The sequence below is a fragment of the Octodon degus genome, unplaced genomic scaffold, assembly GCF_000260255.1.
Source record: "Octodon degus isolate 3935 unplaced genomic scaffold, OctDeg1.0 scaffold00130, whole genome shotgun sequence".
In the NCBI taxonomy this organism is placed as follows: Eukaryota; Metazoa; Chordata; class Mammalia; order Rodentia; family Octodontidae; genus Octodon; species Octodon degus.
Window position 1 is genome coordinate 7,238,302 of NW_004524706.1, and position 22,539 is coordinate 7,260,840.

Here is a 22,539-nt window from a genome sequence, read left to right on the forward strand (position 1 = left end):
ATATATAGTTGCATTCTCTTAATGAATAGAATGATTTGTTCTAATGGTGTTTGTAAATAGGATCACAAGTCCGCATCTTGTACAGCAATTAACCAGTAAGAAGAATATATGCAGTGTATTATTTGTTGAAACTGTACTTCCAATTTGATTTGAAACTGTCTCATTGCTATCTGTTTATCAATAAAACTTTGAAAAAAAATAAAAAAATAAAAAAAGAGAGACACGAAAGAAAGAAAGAGAAGAAAGAAAAAGAAAAAAGATCAGTGAGAAAAAAAAATTAAAAAAAAAAAGATCAGTGAGATAGTTCAGTGGACAAAGTACCTGCTTTGGCAAGCTAAGGGAGCAGAGTTTGATTCCCGGTCCCGCATGCTGTGCTGGCAACCGAGTCAGGGTGCGGTGATGCAGGCCTATAATCCCAGTGCTTGGGGAGGCTGAAAACAGGAGGCTCACCATGAGTCCGATCTTTGTAGTGAGACCTATACCAAATACACAAATGAAAAAAAAGTTATGATAAATTGAAAGAAGAGAAAAAAATAAATTAATTGAAAGAAAGAGGGGCTGGGGAGGTGGCTCAGTACAATAAGTGCTTCCCTGTCAAGCACAAGGGCCTGAGTTCAATCCCCAGTTTGGCCAAAAAAAAAAAAAAGAAAGAAAGAAAGAACGAATGAACGAACTCCAGGCATGGTGGCACACTCTTGTGGCTGAGGCAGGAGGATAACCGTGAGTTTGACCACCTTAGGCAACATATTGAGACCTTGCCACAAAACAAAACAAACAAATGAAATTTATTCAGGTGCGGCAACACACACCTGTGATGCCAGTGCTCAGGAGACTGGGCCAGAAGGTGGGCGAATTCAAGGTCAAGCTGGCTACACACTGAGTTAGAAGTTAACTTACGCTATATAGTAAGACCCTGTCTCAAAAACAAGACAAAAACCAAACTCCTAACCAACCAAACTTACAAAAACCAGAACTTCATTGGCTCATAGTTCTAGTACCTTTTAGGTCCAAAATTAAGATGTCAGCAGGGCCATGTTCCTTCTCTAACATATAAAGGAATTCACCTCTGCTTTTTCCTAGTCTTCTTTTTGGCAGTACTGGGAATTCAAGCCAGATCCTTCACACTGAGCTACTTCGCAGACTGTTTGACTTTTTATTTTGAGACAGGATGTCACCAAATGCCCAGGCTGGGCTCACACTTGTGATGCCTGTGTCTCAGCCGTGGGAGTAGCTAGCGTTGCAGGTGTGCACCACCGTGCTGTCTTCGCATAAAACTTTGATTACATAAATTTGTTCGGGGGCTGGGGAGATGGCTCAGTGGAATAAGTACTTCCCTGACAAGCGCAAGGGCCTGAGTTCAATCCCTGGTTCCTAAATAAATAAATAAATAAATAAAATAAATTTGTTCTGCTTTTTCCACCTGTCTTTTGTCATGGGGTGTCAGTAATGAACGTTTTTTTTTTTTTTTTTTTTTTTTTTTTTTTTTTTTTTTGCAGAACCACTGAGCCATCTCAGTAACAAACCTTTTGATGGGTGGGGAAAAAATATGAATTCTTTTCCCCTACGCAAACAAGATCACTTCCTGAATCCTGAGGCTCAGGGCGTCTGCATAGCTTTTTAGTTTTCTTTTGTGGCACTGGGAATTGAATCCAGGACCTTTATACTAAGCTACATCCAAACAGAGGCCTTTTGTGCCTTTTTTGATGTTTTCATTTTGAGGCAGGGTTTCACTACATTGCCCAGATGATACTTGACTTGTGATCCTCCTGGAGTGCTGGGACAGCAGGTATGTGCCTCCATACCCGGCTGAACTTCTGCATGGTTTTTTTTTCCAGTGGCAGACATAACTTAGAAGAAAGGCGAGGAAAATATTCATGAGGGAGATATTTAATGAAGCCCAGATGAGGATAATGACAGCAGGAACAGATGAGAAAGGACACATCTTGGCGAAGTTGGGGAGGTGGAAGCCTAAGGAGTTGGAGACTGAATGGAAGGGGAGAAGAAAAGCGCTTCTGGAGCTGGAGGTTAGGGCTACTCGGTGGAGGGAGGCTGCCTCCTGGAAAGCCTGTGGTATAAGCCTGGGCAGCCCTGGGAAGGGAGTTGTGATCAGCGGTACCACCTGGACCGAGGCCATTGCTTCTTTACTGGCTGCCTGCAGCTGCCAGCTGCTCTTGCTGCTTCTGAGCCATTGTGTTTGGGGACAGGGTCTCACTGCGTATCCTACACCAGCCTCAAAATTACAATCCTCCCACCCCAGACCCCAGAGCACTGGGTCACAGGTGTCCAATCCACTTTGCACACAGCAACCAGAATAGTTTCAAAAACCCTGTCCTGTGTTCAAGTCGTACAAAGTCTCTGTCTTGGTGCTCTTATGAGAACATCCTGGCTCTGCAATGCAGTTTACAAGGCTAGACCAAGCCAGGATTGAGAGTCGGCCCTGCAGCCTTGATTTTCTTTGGCTTTAAGCCTTGTGGGTGGGCTGAGGAGATAGCTTGGTGATCTAAACCCCTGCCTGGCAAGCACAAGGACCCGAGTTCATCCCTGTACCACATGCCATGCCAGCCCCGGGCATGTCATGCCAGCCAGTGAAACCGGGAGTGGTGGCACATGTTTGTAATCCCAGCACTATAGAGGCTGAGACAGAAGGATCACTATGAGTCTGAGCTGTGTAGTGAGACCCTGCACCAAATAAATAAAAGATTAATTAAAAAAAAAAAAAAAAAAAAAACAACCTTGCGGGCAGTACTCAGACCACACTGGCTTTGGCCCTTTTCCTGTTCCCTGAGCCCTTTCCATTTCAGGGCCTCAGCTCAGGCTCTTCCCATGGGCATTCTCATTCCTTAGATTTCCTTTGTCCAAGATCAAAACCACAACAATTCAACTTAGTAAACTTAATTGGCTTCATTTTTGGTTCTACAATCAGGCAATAATACTTCATCACATAAAATAGAACAAGTTCCCACAGGCTGAGCAGAAGTTGTTTTTGTTGTAGTTTGTTTTTTTCTTTTATGTATTTAGTACAGGGTCTACAGGGTCTCACTACACAGATTGAACTTGTAGGGATCCTTCCTGTTTTTCAGCCTCCCAAGCACTGGGAGTACAGGCATGTGCCACCACACGGGGGTCTCATTTATTTGCAGTCTCAGCATGTCCCGGGGGTGGGGCCAGCACAGCAGGGCAGAGGATGGAACCCTGGCCCCTGGGTCTGCCTAAGCAGGCACTTTAATCCGCTGAGCTATCTGGCCAGCCAAGAGGTTTTTTGTTTGTTTGTTTGTTTTTAAGAGGTTGGGTTTATAGATAGGAGGCTGAAAAAAAAAATAAGCAGAACAAAGCAAGTTGGTTACTTCAAAGTTGCTGTCCTTATAAGGCAGGAATGTGGAGACAGCAGGGAAAATAACTGTATTTTTGTTTGTTTAAATGGTACTGGGGATTGAGCTCAGGTCCTTCACAAGGAGTTACATGCCATCCCTTTTGTAATTTTATTTATTTATGTTTAAAAAAATGTTTGGATTTATTTTTGTTGGTTTGTCTGAGATAGGACTCACTATGTAGTTCAGCCTGGCCTTGAACATGCTACGTAGCTGAGGCTCAGAGTGGTGATCCTATCCTGTAACATTCTCCATCAATGCTAGTACATCTATTTTCCTGCACTATACACAGCACCAGGAATGAAGGCAGTGACCAGGTGGGTGCAGCTCAGTGATGGTGCGTGTTGAGCACACCCACGCCAAGGACTTGCTTGTGCTACACCCCACTGCACCTCATGATGTCTGTGGGGAAAATTGCTCCAGAAGTTTTGGCTGAGTGAACCAATGGCCACATAGGTTGTGACCCATGTATTGTGGCGGAAGGGAGTGCAGAGGAGAAGGCAGACCAGTGAAAATGCTGGACACCCACATGGAAAGGCCAGAAAGGAGTCAAGGGTAACCTGTCATGGCAGCAGTGCCAGTGGCCTTCACTGGATGGAACTTCAACCCAGGAACTTACAGACAGTGGCAAGTGGAGAAGGTTAGTGCTGTAGGAGACGAGTGGGCCGAAGGGAAGAGGGGGTAGGTCCTGGAGAGAGAGAAGCATCAGAGGCAGGGTGTCCAAGGAATGAGGAGAGGTTGGACCTGAACCTCTGTGGGAGGGACAGGGGTAGGTGTAGTCCTCTGCCATTGCTCCCAGGAGAGGAAAGGAGGCTTTTGGCTGATTGATAGGAGCCCTGAAGCTGAAACTGATCATTTGTGGGAGGCAAGATGAGGCCTCATTGCCCAAAGCAGTCAAACAACCTCAGTCTTGAGGTTGTGGGATATTAGTCACTAGGCAACCTTGTGGCTTGCGACTTTGTAAAGGTATTAAGGCCCTTGCTGTTCTGGGGAGGGGGCTTTGCTCATCAGGCTTGGTCCAGCACCTGACCTCAGCTTTTATCTCTCATCTTCATTTTCTCAATCCTCTTTCCATTTTGTTCTGTAACTCCGGGGAGACCAACAGAGCCAAACAGCTAGTAATATCACTTCTGGAAAAAGTGGTGTGCTGTGAGGAAGGGGGTCCAGAATAGGTCGGGTGCTCAGTTTCCATTTTTTTTTTAATTTTTTAATTTTTTGGCAGAATCGGGGGATTGAACTCAGGTCCTTGTGCTTGCCAGGCAAGCGCTTATTCTACTGAGCCATCTCCCCGGCCCTCAGTTTCCATCTTATTACCTTTCTGGAATATTCAACACGACCAGCCATTTCCTCCGTCCGTGAAATGCTTTCCTTCTTGGCTTCTGTGATTTCTGGCTTTTCCATTCATTTAACAAACACAATGCCTCTTATCCCAGGCTCTGTGTTATGAGATGCTGGGGATACAGTGAGGCCAAAATAGCCCTGGGCCCTCCCTGGAGCTTTGCACTTTCCTAGTGGACAGATACTTTTCAGGTAATCTCTCGTGATTTCTTTCTACTTTTTTCTTGTTTCTTCTGGACAATTGCCTTTGCAGATCTCTCTCTCTCTCTCTCTCTCTCTCTCTCTCTCTCTCTCTCTCTCTCTCCATCTTGGATTTCCTGCTTTATTGCTGAGTCCTGGGCCCTCCTTTACCTTCAATATGATATCAACATGATGTCAATTAAGTGTGATATTTGGACCAGCCCAATCACCTAGGAATTTGTTACAGTAGCTGGGCATGGAGGCTCATGCCTGTAGTCTCAGTGGGAGGCTGAGGCAGAAGGATCAACTTGAGTTCTAGGTCAGCCTGGGCTACATAGTGTGTTCAAGATCAACATGAACTACAATACTGAGATCCTGTCTCAAAAACCCCAAATCAAACCAAAACAAAAAGAAACATAGTACAGTAATTAGTCCAAGTTTAGGGAAAGATGGCATCCTTAGGTAAGGTTAGAGTGAAAGACATCAGCCCTTTTAGAAAGGAGGAGAAAAGTAGCTTCTATGACTAAGAGCAGGCAGTTTTGTGGTTTTGCTTCTGAAGCAACAAGCCCACCACCCTGTAGATAACCTTGGCCAGCTCTCAAACTGTTCCCCTCACCCTTTATAGTTTAAACATCCAGGAGTGTTCTTATCTTTGACTATATGACCCTATATATCCTTAGCAGTGAGCCCACTTACCAAGTAAGTGGGTGAGTGGAGACAGTCCCTGTCCCATAAAGACAGGACCACTGGCAGTACATTGAGCTCCATAGAGACAGTACTGGGGCAAGTGAGAGCCAGATGGGCACTGGGCAACTCTGTACCTCGCTGAGGAAAATATGGGCAAAGGAGATCCTAAGAAGCCGAGAGGCAAAATGTCATCACATGCATTCTTTGTGCGAACTTGTCAAGAAGAGCACAAGAAGAAGCACCCAGATGCTTCCGTTAACTTCTCAGAGTTTTCTAAGAAGTGCTCAGAGAAGCAGAAGACCATGTCTGCTAAAGAAAAAGGAAAATTTGAAGATATGGCAAAAGTGGACAAGGCTCGTTATGAAAGAGAAATGAAAACTTATATTCCTAAAGGAGAAGCAAAAAAGAAGTTCAAGGATCCCAATGCACCCAAAAGGCCTCCTTCAGCCTTCTTCTGATTCTGTCCTGAATATCGTCCAAAAATCAAAGAAGAACATCCCGGCTTTTCCATTGGTGATGTCACAAGGAAACTTGGAGAAATGTGGAATAAATACTGCAGCAGATGACAAGCAGCCATATGAGAAGAAGGCTGCTAAGTTGAAGGAAAGTATGAAAAGAACACTGCTGCCTACCAGGCTAAAGGAAAACCTGATGCAGCAAAAAAAGGGAGTTGTCAAGGCTGGAAAAAGCAAGAAAAAGAAGGAAGAGGAAGAGGATGAGGAAGATTAAGATGAAGAGGAGGAAGAAGAAGATGAGAGGATGAGGAGGATGAAGAAGAGGGTGATGATGAATAAGTTGGTGGGGGAGATAGCTCAGTAGAATAGGTGCTTCCCTGGCAAGCGCAAGGGCCTGAATTCAATCCCCTGTTCCACCAAAGTAAACAAACAAACAAACAAACAAACAAACAAATAAATAATGGGGCTGGGGAGATGGCTCAGTAGGATAAGCGCTTGCCTGGCAAGTGCAAGGGCCTGATTTCAATTCTTGGTTCCACGGGAAAAAAAGTTGGTCCTAGCCCAGTTTTTTTTTTTTTTTTTTCTCCTTGTCTATAAAGCATTTAACCCTCCTGTACACAACTCCACAAAAAAAGAAAAGAAAAAAAAAATTGAAATGTAAGGAGGTGTAAGATTTGTTTTTAGGTACAAAGGCGCGCAACCGGGGTGTGCTCCTCCCCACCGCCATGCCCCCGTGCCCCTGCTCCCCGTGTCTGAGATGTCTCCGTGCTAAAGTTCAACAGACCTCACCAAGATGCCCTCCCAGATGGACCATGCCATGGAAACCATGATGCTTATGGTTCACAAATTTGCTGGGGACAAGTGCTACTTAACAAAGGAGGACCTGAGAGTACTCATGGAAAAGGAGTTCCCTGGATTTTTTGAAAATCAAAAAGACTCTCCGGCTGTGGACAAAGTCATGAAGGACCTGGACCAGTGCAGAGATGTCGAAGTGGGCTTCTGGAGCTTCTTTTCACTAATTGCAGATCTCACCATCGCGTACAATGATTACTTCATAGTACACATGAAGCAGAAGGGAAAGAAGTGGGTGACGTAGGCATTTCCTCCTGCCATGATGAGAGTTCTCCCAAGACCACTTAAGTCAACAGTGCAACAGTGTCTTTCTAAGTAAATACAATTTTTTTTATTAAAAAAAAAAAAAAAGACAGGATCGCGGCCCTATATCCAGCAGTCACCCAGCTCAGGAGCCCCGACTCCCTGCAGTGGCTTTGAAATGCTTCTGCCACAAATTTGCTTTGGCTTTGCTGCAATAAATCTACTTTCTCTCCACACCATGACTTCTGACTTCTATTCCTTTTTTTTTTTTTTTTTTTTTCTCGTAGAAATTGTTTTATTTTTCATCAGCCTCATTCCCATTTTGCTGAAGCGTGGGCAGAGCAGCTCAAGTTCACTCAGTGGTGGTTCCTACCCACTCAGTGGCCTGCGTGGTGGGGGCTGTAAACCAATCTTCTGTGGCCGGCTGAGCACTCCAATCTTCAGTAGGAAACTGCTGAATGGGCACAGAGGGCACCTGCATGCCCTCGGACCAGTCTGCGACCTCAGGCTGAGCAGCAGTGAACTCCGGAGCTGGTGCAGTCCATTCTCCCTGAAATTCCTCCTTGGTCACAGCCTTTTCAGCAGCAGCCTGCTCTTCTTTTTCAATCTCTTCAGGATCCCGGTAGAAGTAGAGATCAGGCACGACTTCCCACGGGTGTTCACGGGAGATGGTGCCACGCATGCGCAGCACTTCCTGGGCCAGCATCCACCACATCAGACCCACAGAGTGAGCTCCCTTATTGTTGCATGGGATGGCAATGTCCACATAGTGCAGAGGAGAATCTGTGTTGCACAAAGCAATGGTTGGCAGATTGACGTAAGTTGCCTCCGTTAGGGGCTGGTGGTCAGCCCTGGGGTCAGTAACCACTAGACGACGTGGCTCTCGGAAGGCTGCCTGGATCTGGTTAGTGAAGGTTCCAGGAGTGAAGCGGCCAGTGATAGGAGTAGCTCCAGTGGCAGCAGCAAACTTCAGCACAGCCTGCTGGCCGGTGCTCTTGGAGGCTATGACGCTGACGTCAGCAGGGTTTTCAATGGCCACTATGGCTCGAGCTGCCAGGAGGAGCTTCTTCCAAGTCCACTTCAGATTTATGATGTAGATTCCATCACTTTTCCTTTTATAGATATACTGCTCCATCTGGATATCCAGGTTGGTGCCACCTAAGTGGGTTCCTGCAGCAAGGAACTTGAGGATGTCCTCCTCCTTCATTTGCCGAATGGACCCTGCCGGGGAGCTCGGAAAGTTGCTCTGTCTTTTTATTTTTTGGCGGAACCAGGGATCGAACTCAGGCCCTTGCACTTGCCAGGGAAGCACTTATTCCACCGAGCCATCTCCCCAGCCCTCCTCTTCCTCTTTCTAAGTTAAAGACAAGCCCAGGAATGTTTGTGGGTGGGCTGGTGACCCCAGATCCACTGGGCACAACACCAGCTATTGAGAAGCTGAGGCAGGAGAATGACAAATTCTAGGCCAGCCTGAACAACATAGTGAGACACTTTCTCAAAAACAAAACAAGGAAAAAGAAATTCACAGGCCCCAACCTCCAGGGTGCTACCTACATCTAACCCCAAACTGGGACCTTTTCCCCTGAGAACTGTAGAACCAATAACAAGACAGCACCAGTTGAACAGCAAAGACTATTTTCTTGGCCATGAATAAGAGAAGCAGGAGTTAAATTCACAAATAAAGCTGTCACCCCATTTGGGCATCAGAAGGTTATAGATGCAGGATAAAATGAGAATATTAAAATATTATTAAATGTTTATAAAGTGGAGGAATGATCATGTCTTTTTTGAAAACAGGTATAGATCTTCTAAGAATCCAGTGCCACTTCTTTCTGTTCCTTTTTGGTCATTGTCATGGCAATCATCATGGTGCTGTGTGTGTGTGTGTGTGTGTGTGTGTGTGTGTGTGTGTGTGTGATTTAGCATGCAGGTTTTCTTTCTTTATTTATTTGCAGAACCGGGAATTGAACTCAGGCCCTTGCGCTTGCCAGGGAAGCACTTATTCCACTGAGCCGTCTCCCCGGCCCACTCTTTTTTTTTTTTAAACATTTATTTATTTAGTGTGTGTGTGTGTGTGTGTGTGTGTGTGTGTGGCCAGCTCAGTCCACCGGGGGCGGTGCTGGCTGGCATGTGGTGCTGGGGGATCGAACCATGGTCCCTGTGCTTTGCCAAGCTTGTTCCAAGTAGGTACTTTAGACCACCGAGCCATCTCGCCAGCCCCCCCCGGGCCCACTCTTAAATATTTTTAGCTAGGCAGAATTTCACTTTGTAGCCCAGCCGGCTTCAAACTACCGTGTAGCTCAAGTTGGTCTGGAATTTGAGATCCTTCAACCTCAGCTTCCCTAATACTGAGATTACAGGCATGCACCACCATGACCATCACAGGTGGGATTATACTGAAGGTAGTGGTTGTCTGGTGCTGCTCTGGAAGCCATTTCAGAGGCAGTTTCAGCTAGCACACCTGAAGAGTGACCTCTAGCCTGCAGGTATCTCATTCTCTGAGATGAATAAGATTAGGAAGGGTAGAAATTCATCAAGCTCAACAGGCAGTACAGGATTGGGGCAGGGCTAAGAGACCCACTGAGTCAGAAACTCCTACTAGCCGTGGTGGCACACACCTGTAATCCCAGCACTAGGGAGGCTGAGATAGGAGAATTGCCATGAGTTTGGGGCTGGCTTGGGTTAGCGTGAGTTCAAGGTCAGCCTGAACGACACAATAAGACCTTGTCTCTTAAAAAGAGAAAGAAAGAGAGAAAGCAACAATTACAGCAGTGACAGCAGCAACAAAACCCTTTAGGATGGAGCTGGGAAGACTGGTTTGTTGTTGTTGTTGTTGTTGTTGTTGTTTTATATTTTAGGGAAGGGCCTACAGGGTGTTCAGGGTCTCACTACTAGATTGGACTCATAGTGATCCCCTTGTTTACAGCCTCCCAAGAGCTGGGATTACAGGTGTCCACCACCATGCCCAGTCTCAATTGCTGTCTCAGGGAGCCCTGGGGATAGGGCTGGCACAGGCCCGGGGATCCACCCCAGCTTTAATCCGTTGAGCTCTTTGGCTGGTCCTTAAGACTATGTTTTAACAACCCATCCAGGTGACTTCCTGGCAGGCTCAAGGTAGATCTGGCTCTGCCCCTTGTCCTGGGGTGTCCCTTTCCTTTCTGGCTTGGACAATCAGTCCTGCCAGACTCACATGTGTCCTGCCAGATCTCTTGAGCTCCAAGTTGCTTCCTTGGTAAACTGCAGGCTTCCCTGAACACCCAGGCTGACCGCAGTCTCTGCTGGCACCACTCCCTTTCCTGCCCTGGTACCCCCAGCATGCTGGGGCTTCCGTGGGCTCCTGAGAAGGCTGCAGGGCTAGGGCCAGGTTCCCTGGGAGGCACCCTGCTTACAGCTCACGCTCCAGCGGCAGGGCCTGGCACACTTTCCACCTCTGCACCTGCCGTCTGGAACTCACTTCCCTGGCTAAGCCTTCCCAGCCTCCAGTCTCAGCCCCAGCAGCTGGTCCTCAGGCCCCCTTCCTCAGCAGGTGCCACTGGGATCCTCTGCTCATTACCCTCCAGGTGCCTAGAGACCTCCCATGCACTCGCCCTTCGGAACAGTGCTCCTGAGGCCAGAAGCCTAGCAGGGCTCCTGGCTATTGGTACCTCAAAACCTCCAGACAACCCTTCTCACACACCCAGCTGTCCAAACCAGCAGAGCCTGGGCATTGCCTGGTGTGGTGGGGTAGGCCTATAATTCCAGCTCTGGGAGGCTGGCTGAGACAGGAGGATTGCAAGTTTGATCCCAGCCTGGGCAATTTAGCGACTTAGTAAGAACCTGTCATTAAAACAAGCAAAAACAAAACAACCCAAGATTTTGTTTTCCAGGAGAGTGAGGGAGCATGGGTTTAGTGGAAATAAGAAGAAATTTCCATTCCCAGAGGGGTAAGCGAGCAGCAGGGAGAGACCCAGAAGCAGTGAGAGGAGGCTTTGGCCTTCCTTGAGGCAGTGGGAGTGCAGTTGTCAGCAGTGGAGGGTGGGTGCTGGAGCAGTGTTATGGTTTGTGTCTAGTTGTTCCCCCAAGCCTCATGCAGTCATGGGGCAGACTCCTAGAGTTTGTGATTAACTCATGATCCACTGGGATTATGGGTGTGAGTGCTGCTGGGATTATGCTTATGAGTACTGCACCCAGTGCAACATAAGGGAGACAGACTAGCTCTCTGTAGCCGTTGTTGCTGTTACTCCTCCTTTTTTAATTTTTTTATTTTAGGACAGGGTCTATAGGGTCTATAGGGTCTCACTATGTAGATCATACTTGTAGTGATTCTTCTGTTTTCAGCCTCCCAAGTGCTGGGATTACAGGTGCGCACCACCATGCCCAATCTTAATCACGCCCAATCTCAATCACCATCTGGAGCAATGTGTCCTGAGGGCAGGGCCAGCACAGCACTCCGGGGATCGAACCCCAGCCACTGCACTCTGCCTAAGCAGGCACTTTAGTCTGCTAAGCTATCTGGCTGGCTCTACGTCTCTCTTTTGCTCTTTTATTTTTGTGGCTGGCTCAGCCCACCCTGGGGGTGGGACTGGCACAGCATGTAGTGCTGGGGATTGAACCAGGGTCCCTGCGCACTTGCTTAAGCTTGCCTAAGCAGGCGCTTGAGATGGCTGAGCTATCTCGCCGGCCCTCCTTTTTGCTCTTGCTGTTTTGCTGCCTTCTGCTGCCATGAACTGCTGCCCTCTGCTATGTGCCATGTTGCCTTGGAGCCATCCAAGTATGGACTGAAACCTCCAGTAACTGTGAGCTAAATCAACTTTTCCTTCCTTGATTTTGAGTGTCAGGTATTTGTCCCAGCAATGAGAGAAGAGTAACTGTCAGAATGGAGCAGTGTGGTCCTTTGGCCTGGGGCAGTGACGTGGCTGCACAGGGTGACAGGACATCAGCATCTCAAGTATAGGAACCACCTACCCTGCTTAGCTCCTAACCCACATGCAGATCCACAGAAGCTATTGTTGCAGCATGAGGATGGCCGGGCACATATGCTACCTGGGGTCTGCCTGGGCTGGTGGGGAGCCAGGCTGTTCTGGGGGCTGCAGAACTCCTGCGTGCCTGTAGCCCTGGTGCTGAGAGGAGGGCTGATGCAAAAGGTGTGCTCACCTGCCTGCCAAGAAAGGTTAGCCCAGGAAGAGGAGAGCTCCTGAGGAGGGCTTGCGCAGCTCCCAAGGGAAAGGCCAGCTCCCCTTCTCGCCCAGCCCCCACTCAGGTCCCCCTGTCCTCCCTGCAGGAATGACAGCATTAGGAGGCTTGTCCCATCTCCCAGTGTTTCCCTATAGCGCCACTGCCATCCCTCTGCATGGGCAGCCCATCGCTCATCAAATGTAAGGTAGGTGTGGTATTATACATCTATAGTCCCAGCATTTGAGAGGCTGAGGCAAGAGGATCGCCGTGAGTTGGAGGCCAGTCTGGGCTATATAGTGAATTCAAGACAGCCTGAACTGCATAGTGAGACCATGTCTCAAAAAAAAAAAAAAAAAGTAAACGAGGGCTTTTCGTCAGTTTCTCCAGCCCAAGTGCTGTGAGTCCTTTCTAGGACAGCGGGCAGTAGCTGGAAGCTGTGCCCCCCCCCAACACAGTGGAGACCCAGTGATTTCAGGCAGAGGTGGAAGACTATTTTAAGATTTCAGCTATGGTTTAGAAAACTGTACTTGTCGGTCTCTGGATGGCATGGATGGTCTTGCATAGGAAGGGACACAGAGCAAGCTGGTGGGAAGGAAAGGCAGAAAGAAATGGGCTCAGGACTCCTCTGTCCTGCCTTCTCTGCAGCCCTGGAACGCCCTGAGTGCCCCTGCTGGGAAGGTATGGGCATCTCTCCCCAGCCCCACACAGACCCCCACCCTTTTCCAAGATAACTAGCCTTGCTTGGAGGGCTGCTCAGGGTCAGAGCTGGCCCCTCAGAGGCCTCTACCTGCCCTCCTAGAGCTTACTGCAGTGTGCGCCCACCTGTTCCATGTGTCTGTGATCACATCTCTCCCCGAACTAATTCATAAACTGCTTCATCTTGCCTGTCCTCCTTGTCCTTGTCTTTGTCATCCTCTTCCTCATCTTCATTAACCCCCCTTCTCCTCTTTGTTTCTTTTCGTTTATATTTTTTAAGACAGAGTCTTATACCAAGCCCAGGCTGGACTTGAGCTCGCAGCCGTCCTGCCTCAGCCTCCCAGTGCAGGGATCGTAGGGGTGCGCGTCCCTCCTGCTTGAAGGTAAGCTTGATAGCATCTTGCTCACCTCTGAGCAGAGCCAGGCACCTGCTAAGGCTCAAACGAATACAGATGAAGGGGCGAATGAACTCAGTGAGCAGGCTGCTTGACCCTGCCTCGGTCTCTGGGTGAGACTGCAGCTGTGGCTGCCCCACCTGGAATCAGGGGTCACCCTGGCACCAGTCTTCAAATTATGCAGTAGGTCCTGGGCAGGGGGTACAGGGTGCTGGGGTGCATGGGTCCTTCCAGAGTGCCTGAGAAGGAAGGAAACTCGGGGTTACAGATTCTCCCCAAAGTCATAGAGGATGGATCTGGGGCTTCCTCCCAGGGTGCAAGGTCTCTCCCTCCCTCCCTCCCTCCTCTCTTTCTGCAGTACTAAGGACTGAACCCAGGGCCTTTGCACCGAGCTGTGTTCCCAGCCCTTTATTATTTATTTTGAGGCAGAGTCATTTTGAAGGTAGTCTTTACCTTGTGATCTTCCTGCTTCAGCCTCCCAGAGTGGTGGGATTACAGGTGTGCACCACTACACCCAACCAGGAGGGGCAAAGTTTCCAAGAACCTCTGGTTTCTTCTCCCTAGCCATGGCCTTGGTCTCTTCTTTCTGGGTCTCTCCACACTTCAGTGATTGCTTATCTTGGACACCATGGACCCCAATGCCACCAGACTTTTGCGATAGGAAGGTCTAGGTTCAGAATACATAACTTATTATAGTGATTTATTTATTTTTGAGAGAGGTGCTGTGCAGTTCAGGCTGACCTGGAATGCCTGGCAATCCTTCTACCTCAGCTTCCCAAATGAGTGCTAGGATTACAGGCATGTGCCATCAAGTCCTAGTGAGAATGCATGTATTTTAATTAAAATTTGAAATGCAGGAAAACCCAATACTAACATAGCAAACATCTTGATCTGGCTGTGGTAGCACACACCCCTGTAATCCCAGAACTCAAGAGGCTAAGGCAGGAGGATTACCTTGAGTTTGAGGCCAGCCTGGGCTACATAGTGAGTTCAAGTCCAGCCTGAGCTATCTAGCAAGACTGTCCCAGAAAAAAAAGTACAAATTAAATTAATTAAAAAAAATTTTAAATTAATTAAAAAAAGAAAAAAATAGAAGTTACCCAAATGTCTATCAATTGATGAGTAGATAAATAAAATGGAATATATTCATATAATGGAATATTATTAACTTTTTAAAAAATGTGAACTCTGTATTTTATTTGGATTTTTACCACTTTCCCCATTAATATTCTGGGTTTTTGTTTGTTTGTTGTTGTCTTTTTGAGACAGGGTCTCGCTATGCAGCTCAGGCTGGCCTTGAGCTCACTTTGTAGCCCAGATTGGTCTCGAATTTGCAACGATACTTCTGCCTCAACCTTCCAAGTGCTGGGATTACAGGCGTGTACCACCATGCCTGGCTCTGTTTTTGTTTTAAGATTCAACACAGAGTGCCGCATCGTATTTAGTTGCTTTATTCCCCCCTCCCCGCTACCCCACAGTCTTCTCTGGTACTTGACAGTTCCTCTGATTTCCATTTTGGATTCTGTTATCGTTTCTCAAATGACATGCATATGTATTGGAAACCTATGGCCAGGTGAAGCGCGCTGCCCAGCCCCTCACACCAGCCGCACAGCGACATGATAACACTTGCATCACTTAAATAGACTCAACATGTTTCTCTAAAGGTAGGATTTTTTCTCATTTACTAGGTTTTTTGGAAGCAAAGCACTAGTCCAGCCCATCAAACTATGAGTGTGTGTGAATTAAACTAGAACTTAGGCTATTTTTCTTTTATTAGTTTATATTTGCAATACATAATGGTTACATTCGCCGTAGAAGATTGGTACAGGTGCATAATACATTTTGATGCCCTTAGTTCCCCCCCACACCATGTTTTTCTTTTTTTAATTCTTTTTTCTTTTCATGTATTTAGCACAGGGTTTACAGGGTCTCATTACACAGATTGGACTTGTAGTGATTCTCCTGTTTTCAGCCTCCCAAGCGCTGGGATTACAGGCACGCACCACCACGCCCAGTTTCAGGTCCAACATGTCATGCAGTACTGGGGATTGAACTTGGGACCTTTTACCTGCCAGGCAGGTGCTTAGACCACCACGCTATTTCCCTACCCTTTTATTGTTTTTTGAGACAGGATTTCACCATGGCTGGTCTTCAACTCACTATATAGTCCAGGCTGGCCTCAAACTCAGCAATCCTCCTGCCTCAGCTTCCTGAAAGCTGAAATAACAGGTGTGCACCACCATGATTGGCTTATTTCTTAATTTTTTTTTGAGAAACTGCTATTTTTCCGTAGTTAGATTAACTGATGTTCCCATCAACGGTGTACGAGCACAGATACGCCCAAACATACAGTGAGACTGTATCCTGACAAGTCTATTGTAAGCTAAAAATATTGGAAAGGGCCAGCCAAATAGCTCAGTGGACTAAAGCACCTGCAAAAGCAGGCACAAAGGCCGGGGTTTAATCTCTAGACATGCGGAGCTGGCCCCAGAGCGCGCTGAGATGGCAATTGAGATTGGGCATGGTGACATGTGCCTGTAATCCCAGCTCTTGGGAGGCTGTAAACAGGCGACTCACTATGAGTCCTATCTAGTAGTGAGATCCTGAACACCCTGTAGACCCTTCCCTAAAATAAAAAAAAAATTACAAGTCAAAATTCATTTAAAAAGAAAATGAACTCAGGATAAATCTTGAGGGGATTTGACTGACCTTATCAGATCCAAAAGCTACAACTTTTGTTGCATAGGTCTTGCTTTATCTTGGTCTTAACCATCCAGCAGAAAAGTATAAAAACGAAGTATAAGAAGTAAAGCCATGGTGTTATGTTAAGCTGTAGGGGACTCAGGTCAACAATTTCTGACATTGACAGTGAAGCGGAAGACCCAATACTATTATGGACTACTGGACTCTTTTAGAATATCTTGCTGAGTTAACACACCTATAATATTCAAATGACGGAACTAAACAAAAAAGGGGATACAGATGAATGTCCATTTTGTATCTGTGTATTCAAAGTGGTTAGGATAGATAAATAGTTACATTCTCCTAATGAATAGAGGGATTTGTTCTAATAGTGTTTGTAAATAGGTTATCATGTCTGCATCTTGTACAGCAATTAACCACTAGGAAGAGAGTATGCAATGTGTTAATTATTGAAACTGTCCTACGAATTTGATTTGAAACTGTCTCATTGCTATTTATCAATAAAATTATGGAAAAAATAAATAAATACAGATCACAATACATAGAACTGTAAAAGAAAGAAAAAGAAGGAGCAAATGAATTTAATACACTTATCCTGACAAGTATGGTGGCACATGTCTATAATCCCAGCACTCTGGAGGCTGAGGCAAGAGGATGGCTGTGATTTCGAGACCAGCCTGGGCTCCATAGTGAGTTCAAGACTAGCCTCAACTACACAGTGAGGCTGTTTCAAAAAAAAAAAAAAAAGTTGAGCACAGTAGCACATGCTTATAATCCCAGCACTCAAGAAGCTCAGGCAGCAGGATCACTGTGAGTTCAAGACCAGCGTGGGCTACAAAATGTTTTCAAGACCAGCCTGAACTGTATAGCAAGATCCTGTCTCAAAAAGATTAAAAAAAAGAAGAAGAAGAAAAAGAGGGAAGGAAGGAAGGAAGGAAGGAAGGAAGGAAGGAAGGAAGGAAGGAAGGAAGGAAGAGAAATAAAAGTTTAAGCCCAGCCTGGGAAATTCAGTGATTTAGAGAGAGACCCTGTCTCAAAATAAAAAATAAAACAGTACCTCAGCCAGGAATGGTGGCACACACCTGTAATCCTAGCACTCAAAAAGACCAAACCCCTGCCCCTAAAAAAAACGGTATCTATCTCAGTATGGAGGCTCTGGGTTCAATCCTCAGTATTGCTAAAAATTTAAAAAATCCGGGCTGGGAAGATGGCTCAGTGGAATAAGCTCTTCCCTGGCAAGGGCAAGGGTCTGAGTTCAATCCCCAGTTCCACCAAAAAAACCTCAAAAAAACTAAAAAATAGGGGCCATGGAGATGGCTCAGTGGAATAAACGCTTCCTTGGCAAGCGCAAGGGCCTGAGTTCAATCCCCAGTTCCACCAAAATAAATAAGTAAGTAAGTAAGTAAATAAATAAATGTTAAAATTTAAAAAATCCTGAATATATGAGAATGTAGCTTGTTTATTTATTTACATTACATTGTTACCTATTGATCTGGTTCATTTATTTTAATGACACAACTGTTGTTTGAGATGGGGTCTCTTGTAGTTCAGTCTGTCCTTGAGCTCCCTGTATAGCCCAGGCGGGCTTTGAACTCTCCGTGATAGTCCTGCCCCAGCCTCCCAGAGCGCTAGGATTACAGGCGTGTGCCCCACACCTGACTGCATGATACATAACCTGGCACATCACCATACTCAGTATTCCGACCAATGAACAAATTCCATATTTCCATTTATTTAAGTCTTCATTTATTTGAGGGGCTTATAGCAAAACTGAGTAGCAAGTATGGAGTTCCCACCTCCCAAACCACAATGTCCGCTGCACCCATATCCCTGCATCCCCACTGGGGTGCACAGCCCGTAACACTGTGGCCGGAGTCTGTGTCTGACACTTCCCCAACTCCATGGGTCCGTCCTCCCTGCATCTCCTGGCTTCCCTCCCCAGAATCCATGGCAACCACGTATCCTTCTCTTGCTGGCTTCTACCTTCCCTTCTCTGAAATGCCACACCGGAGTCACACATGCAGGCTTTGCAGCTGGCTCTGTGGTGCCTGGCTCCCAGTCAGCAGATCCGAGGCTTTTGAAGGCTGCGTGGTCCCACTGTAGTGAGGATGACATGGCAAGCGGTGAGGCCTGGTGGGAAGTGCTTATGTCTGTGAGTGCTGCCCTCACAAGAGATGAATTTAGGGGTCTTCCATTTCACTTAGTTCTCTGGAGAGTGATTCTTATAAAAGAACCCCCAGGGGCTGAGGAGATAGCTCAGTAGAATAAGTGCTAGCCTGCACAAGGTCCTGAGTTCAATCCCTGGTACTGAAAAAAAAAAAAAAAAAAAAAAAAAAGAGCCCCCAACTGTGTATGGTGGTACACACCTGGAGCTCCAGTGCTCAGGGAGACTGAGGCAGGAGGATTGTAAGTGGTAGACCAGCCTAAGCAACCAGCAAGGCCATGTCTCAAAAACTAAAAATAAAAATGGACTGAGGATATAGCTCAACATGAAGGTATCCTGGGTTCAGTCCCCAGTACCACAAAATAAAGAAAAGGCTTGGCTTGGTGGCACACCCCTGTAATCCCAGCACTTGGGAGGCTGAAGCAGAGGGATCACTGAGTCTGAGGCCAGCCTGGGCTGTGTAGTGAGACCCTGTCGAGAGACAGAGAGAGAGAGAGAGAGAGAGAGAGAGAGAGAGAGAGAGAGAGAGAGAGAGAGAAAACAAGGAAAGAAAAAAGAAAAGGAGAGATTGATTGCCTGTTTACTTGATTGATTTTCACTCCCTAGTACCACAAAAACAGGTAACAAAAAAAAAGAAAGAAAGAAAGAAAAGAAAAGAAAAAGAAAGAAAAGAAAAGAAAAAGAGTAGCTACTCCCTAATGCCTCTGCTTTCCTGGATCTTCCTTCTCTTCCTCCTCCTCCTCCTCCTTATTCTTGTGATATTGGGGACTGAACCTAGGGCCTTTGATTGAGCTACAGCCCCAGTTCCTTTATAAAACAAAGTATTTAGATTTTGAGACAGAGTTTCACTATGTCACTAAATTGCCCAGGCTCTAATAAAGCTTGTGATCCTTCTGCCCCAGCCTCCAAGAGTGCTGGGGTTATAGTTGTGCACCACCAAGTCTGCTAGCATTACTCATTTAAGAAATTGGCTCATGTGACTGCAGAGACTGAAAAGTCCCAGATCTGCCACCTGGAGGCCTAGGAGAGCAGAGGCTCTTGTCCAAGCTCTGCAAAGGATGCCGGTCCTAGCTCTGTGGTCCAGTAGGAGAAGCTGCCTCAACTGACTGGATGAGGACCATCTGTATTAGGTGGGCAACTGCTTCATTAATTTTTTTTTTTTTGATTTTTTGAAACAGAGTCTCTCTATGCAGTTTGCGCTAGACTTGAATCACTATGTGGCCCAGGCTAGCCTCAAACTCCAGGCACTGCTCCTGTCTCAGCCTCCTGGATGCTGGGATTGCAGGCTGCAAAGCCACACTTGGCACCTATTTATTCTGTTTACTGATTCAAATGTTACTCCCACTGAGAGACGCCCTTGGGGGTGCTGTCCATAATAATGATGACAAAACATCTGGGCTCCTAGGACCCCTTCAAGCTGAGTGGTAACATTGGTCAGTGTTGTGGAGAACATGTGCTTTGAGGACTCAACTGTAAGACCTGCTGAGCCTGCTTTTCAGGAGTCTGAAGAACTATGGCTGTTTTATTTCTTTTTTCTTTTTCTTTTTATGTATTTTGGTATAGGGTCTGAAGGGTGTACAGGGTCTCACTACGTAGATCAGACTCATTCATAGTGATTCTCCTGTTTTCAGCCTCCCAAGTGCTGGGATTACAGGGGCGAGGCCGACAAGGCATGCCGGAGATCAAACACCGGCCGTTTTATTTGTGGAATCTATCAGTTTGGGGTTCACACCAGTTCGGCACTCTATACTGACAGACCCTGCTCAAAAGTTTTAATGTTTTTTGTTTTGTTTTGTATTTTTGAGACACAGTCTCACCGTATGTTCCAGAGTGGCCTTGAACTCACAGCAATCCTCCTGCCTCAGCCTCCCCAATACTGGGATTATAGGTGTACACCACTGCACCAGGCTGTTTTATTTATTTACTTATTTATTTGCTATACTGGAGGTTGAACTTGCACTGAGCTATATCCCCAGCCCATTTTTAAATTTCTTATTTTGAGACACGGTGTCACTAAATCACTAAGTGGCCCTCGCTGTACTTGACCTAGCCATCGTCCTGCCTCAGCCTCCCACAGAGCTGGAGTTGCAGGCCTTCATCACCAAGTCTGGATGCAGGTTTGAGTTATGATTTTTGACTTCGTGATGGTACAAAAGTGACATACATTCAGCATAAACCATACTTTGAATTTTTATTTTTCCTGGGCTGGCAATATGCAGTCCTGCATGCAGGCAGTGCTGGGTGGCAACAGCAGGCAGCGGGTCCCAGGCAGGTGTACAGTCAGGGGTCCTTAGCCAGTGCCCACGGTGGGCTGTGCAGTGGGACTCTCCTGAGAGGATGTTAGATGCATTCAGTGCATTTTCAACTTTCTATGGTTGTACAGTATTGGGACTTAACAATAGTCTGGGAGCCCGTTATCATAACTGACCACTAGAGGGCAGTAAGGGATAGCACCACGCACCGTTTTAAGACAGGGTCTCACTGCATAGTTCAGGCTTGCCTTGAACTCGCTTATGTAGTAACCCAGGCTGGCCTTGAACTACCAAAATACTCCTGCCTCAGCCTTCCCAGTGCTGCTGGGTTTACAGCCATGTGCCACCACCCTTGGTAAAACAGTTTTTAATCCTTTTCTTTGCCCAAGAAAATCTTGAGATTAAAGAAGGTGAGAAACTGGGCTGCCTTGAATGGTGTGCAGACCTGTAATCCTAGCACTGGGAAGGCTGAGGCAGGAGGATCGCCCAAGTTCAAGGATGCTTTAGGCTACATAGTGAGTTCCAGGCCAGCCTGAACTACATAGCAAGACTCTGCCTAAAAACCAACTAACAAAAATTGTTTGAACCATGTATTCAAGTAGGCAACCAGTCAGGAATTTTAACCCAGTCTGACTCCAAATTTCACTGATTCTGGTACAAATGCTCTTTTTCCATCTGTTTGTTTCCCACCCTCGGAACTGGGGATTGAACCCAGGCCCTTGCGCTTGCCAGGCAAGCGCTTATTCTACCGAGCCATCTCCCCAGCCTCTCCATCCATTTTTCTATTCATGCATTCTCAAGCTTTTGTTTGTTTTATTTGTCCTGCTGAACTTCCCAAATGCTGGGATCACATGTGTGCACCACCACAACTGGCTCATTCATTCTTTTTTGTTTTTCTGGAGTAAGATAAAATTTTATTTTAACTTTCTTTTCAATTAATTAATTAGGTATAGGATCTTGCTACGCAGCTCAGACTTGTAGTGATCCTCCTGTCTTAGCCTCCCCAGAGCTGGATTATAGGCGTGTGCCACCACCCTTGGTTTCGATGGCCAGCACAACGCGTCTGGGATTGTAGGACTGGCATGGCATGTGGTACTGGGGATTGAACCCAAGGCCTTGGGCTTGCCAGGCAGGCACTTAAACCACCGAGCTATCTCCCCAGCCTTATTTTAATCTTTTAGTGGTGCCTTTTAGATACACATAATGATCACGTTCATTATAAGGAATTTGCATCTATACATAATATAACTTGATTGTTCTATTTTTTCCATTCCTCTCCCCCCTCCTTCAACCCCTCCTACTTTTTTAAAAAAAGCTTTGTTTCTATTTTTTTCCCAATCATTTTATTTTTATTTATTTATTTTTTGGCGGAATTGGGGATTGAACTCAGGCCCTTGCGCTTGCCAGGGAAGAACTTATTCCACTAAGCCATTTCCCCGGCCCCTCCCCAATCACTTTAAACCAATGCAGTAGCCTGACGTGGTGGCACACATTATAATCTCAGTACTTTGAAGGGTGAGGCAAGAGGATCACTGTGAGTTTGAGGTCAGTGAGGGCTGCACAGTGGGTTTATGGCCAGTCTGGTCTACTTGAAGACCATGTTTCAAACAAACAAACCAAAAAAAGAAACCCCAAAACAAACAAAAAGAGAGGGTGGTGACACATGCCTTAATCCCAGCACTCAGGAGAGGAGGCAGGAGAATTGTTATCAGTTCCAGACCAGCCTGGGCTGCAAAGTGAATTGAAGGCCAGCCTGAACTGCATAACAAGAACCTGTCTCCAAAAGACAAACAGACAGACAAACAAACAGCAAGTTAAATAGCTCAACAGTTTAAAGTGCCTGCAAGCAGGCTCCGCGGCCAGGGGTTCTATCCCCAGGCCTGCCATGCCATCCCCACCCCTGGGGCACGCTGAGATGACAACTGAGACTGGGTGTGTGGTGCGTACCTGCAATCCCAGCTCTTGGGAGGCTGTAAACAGGAGGATCACTACAAGTCCGATCTAATAGTGGGATCCTGAACACCCTGTAGACCCTTTCAAAAAAAAAAAAAA

General features: G+C 46.5%; 2 pseudogenes; one reads left to right on the plus strand and one right to left on the minus strand.

The window, feature by feature from the left end:
- The first annotated feature begins 6,821 nt into the window (after positions 1-6,821).
- Positions 6,822-7,124, plus strand: LOC101581728 (annotated as a pseudogene).
- A 351-nt stretch (positions 7,125-7,475) lies between these two features.
- Positions 7,476-8,330, minus strand: LOC105743523 (annotated as a pseudogene).
- Positions 8,331-22,539: the final 14,209 nt, after the last annotated feature.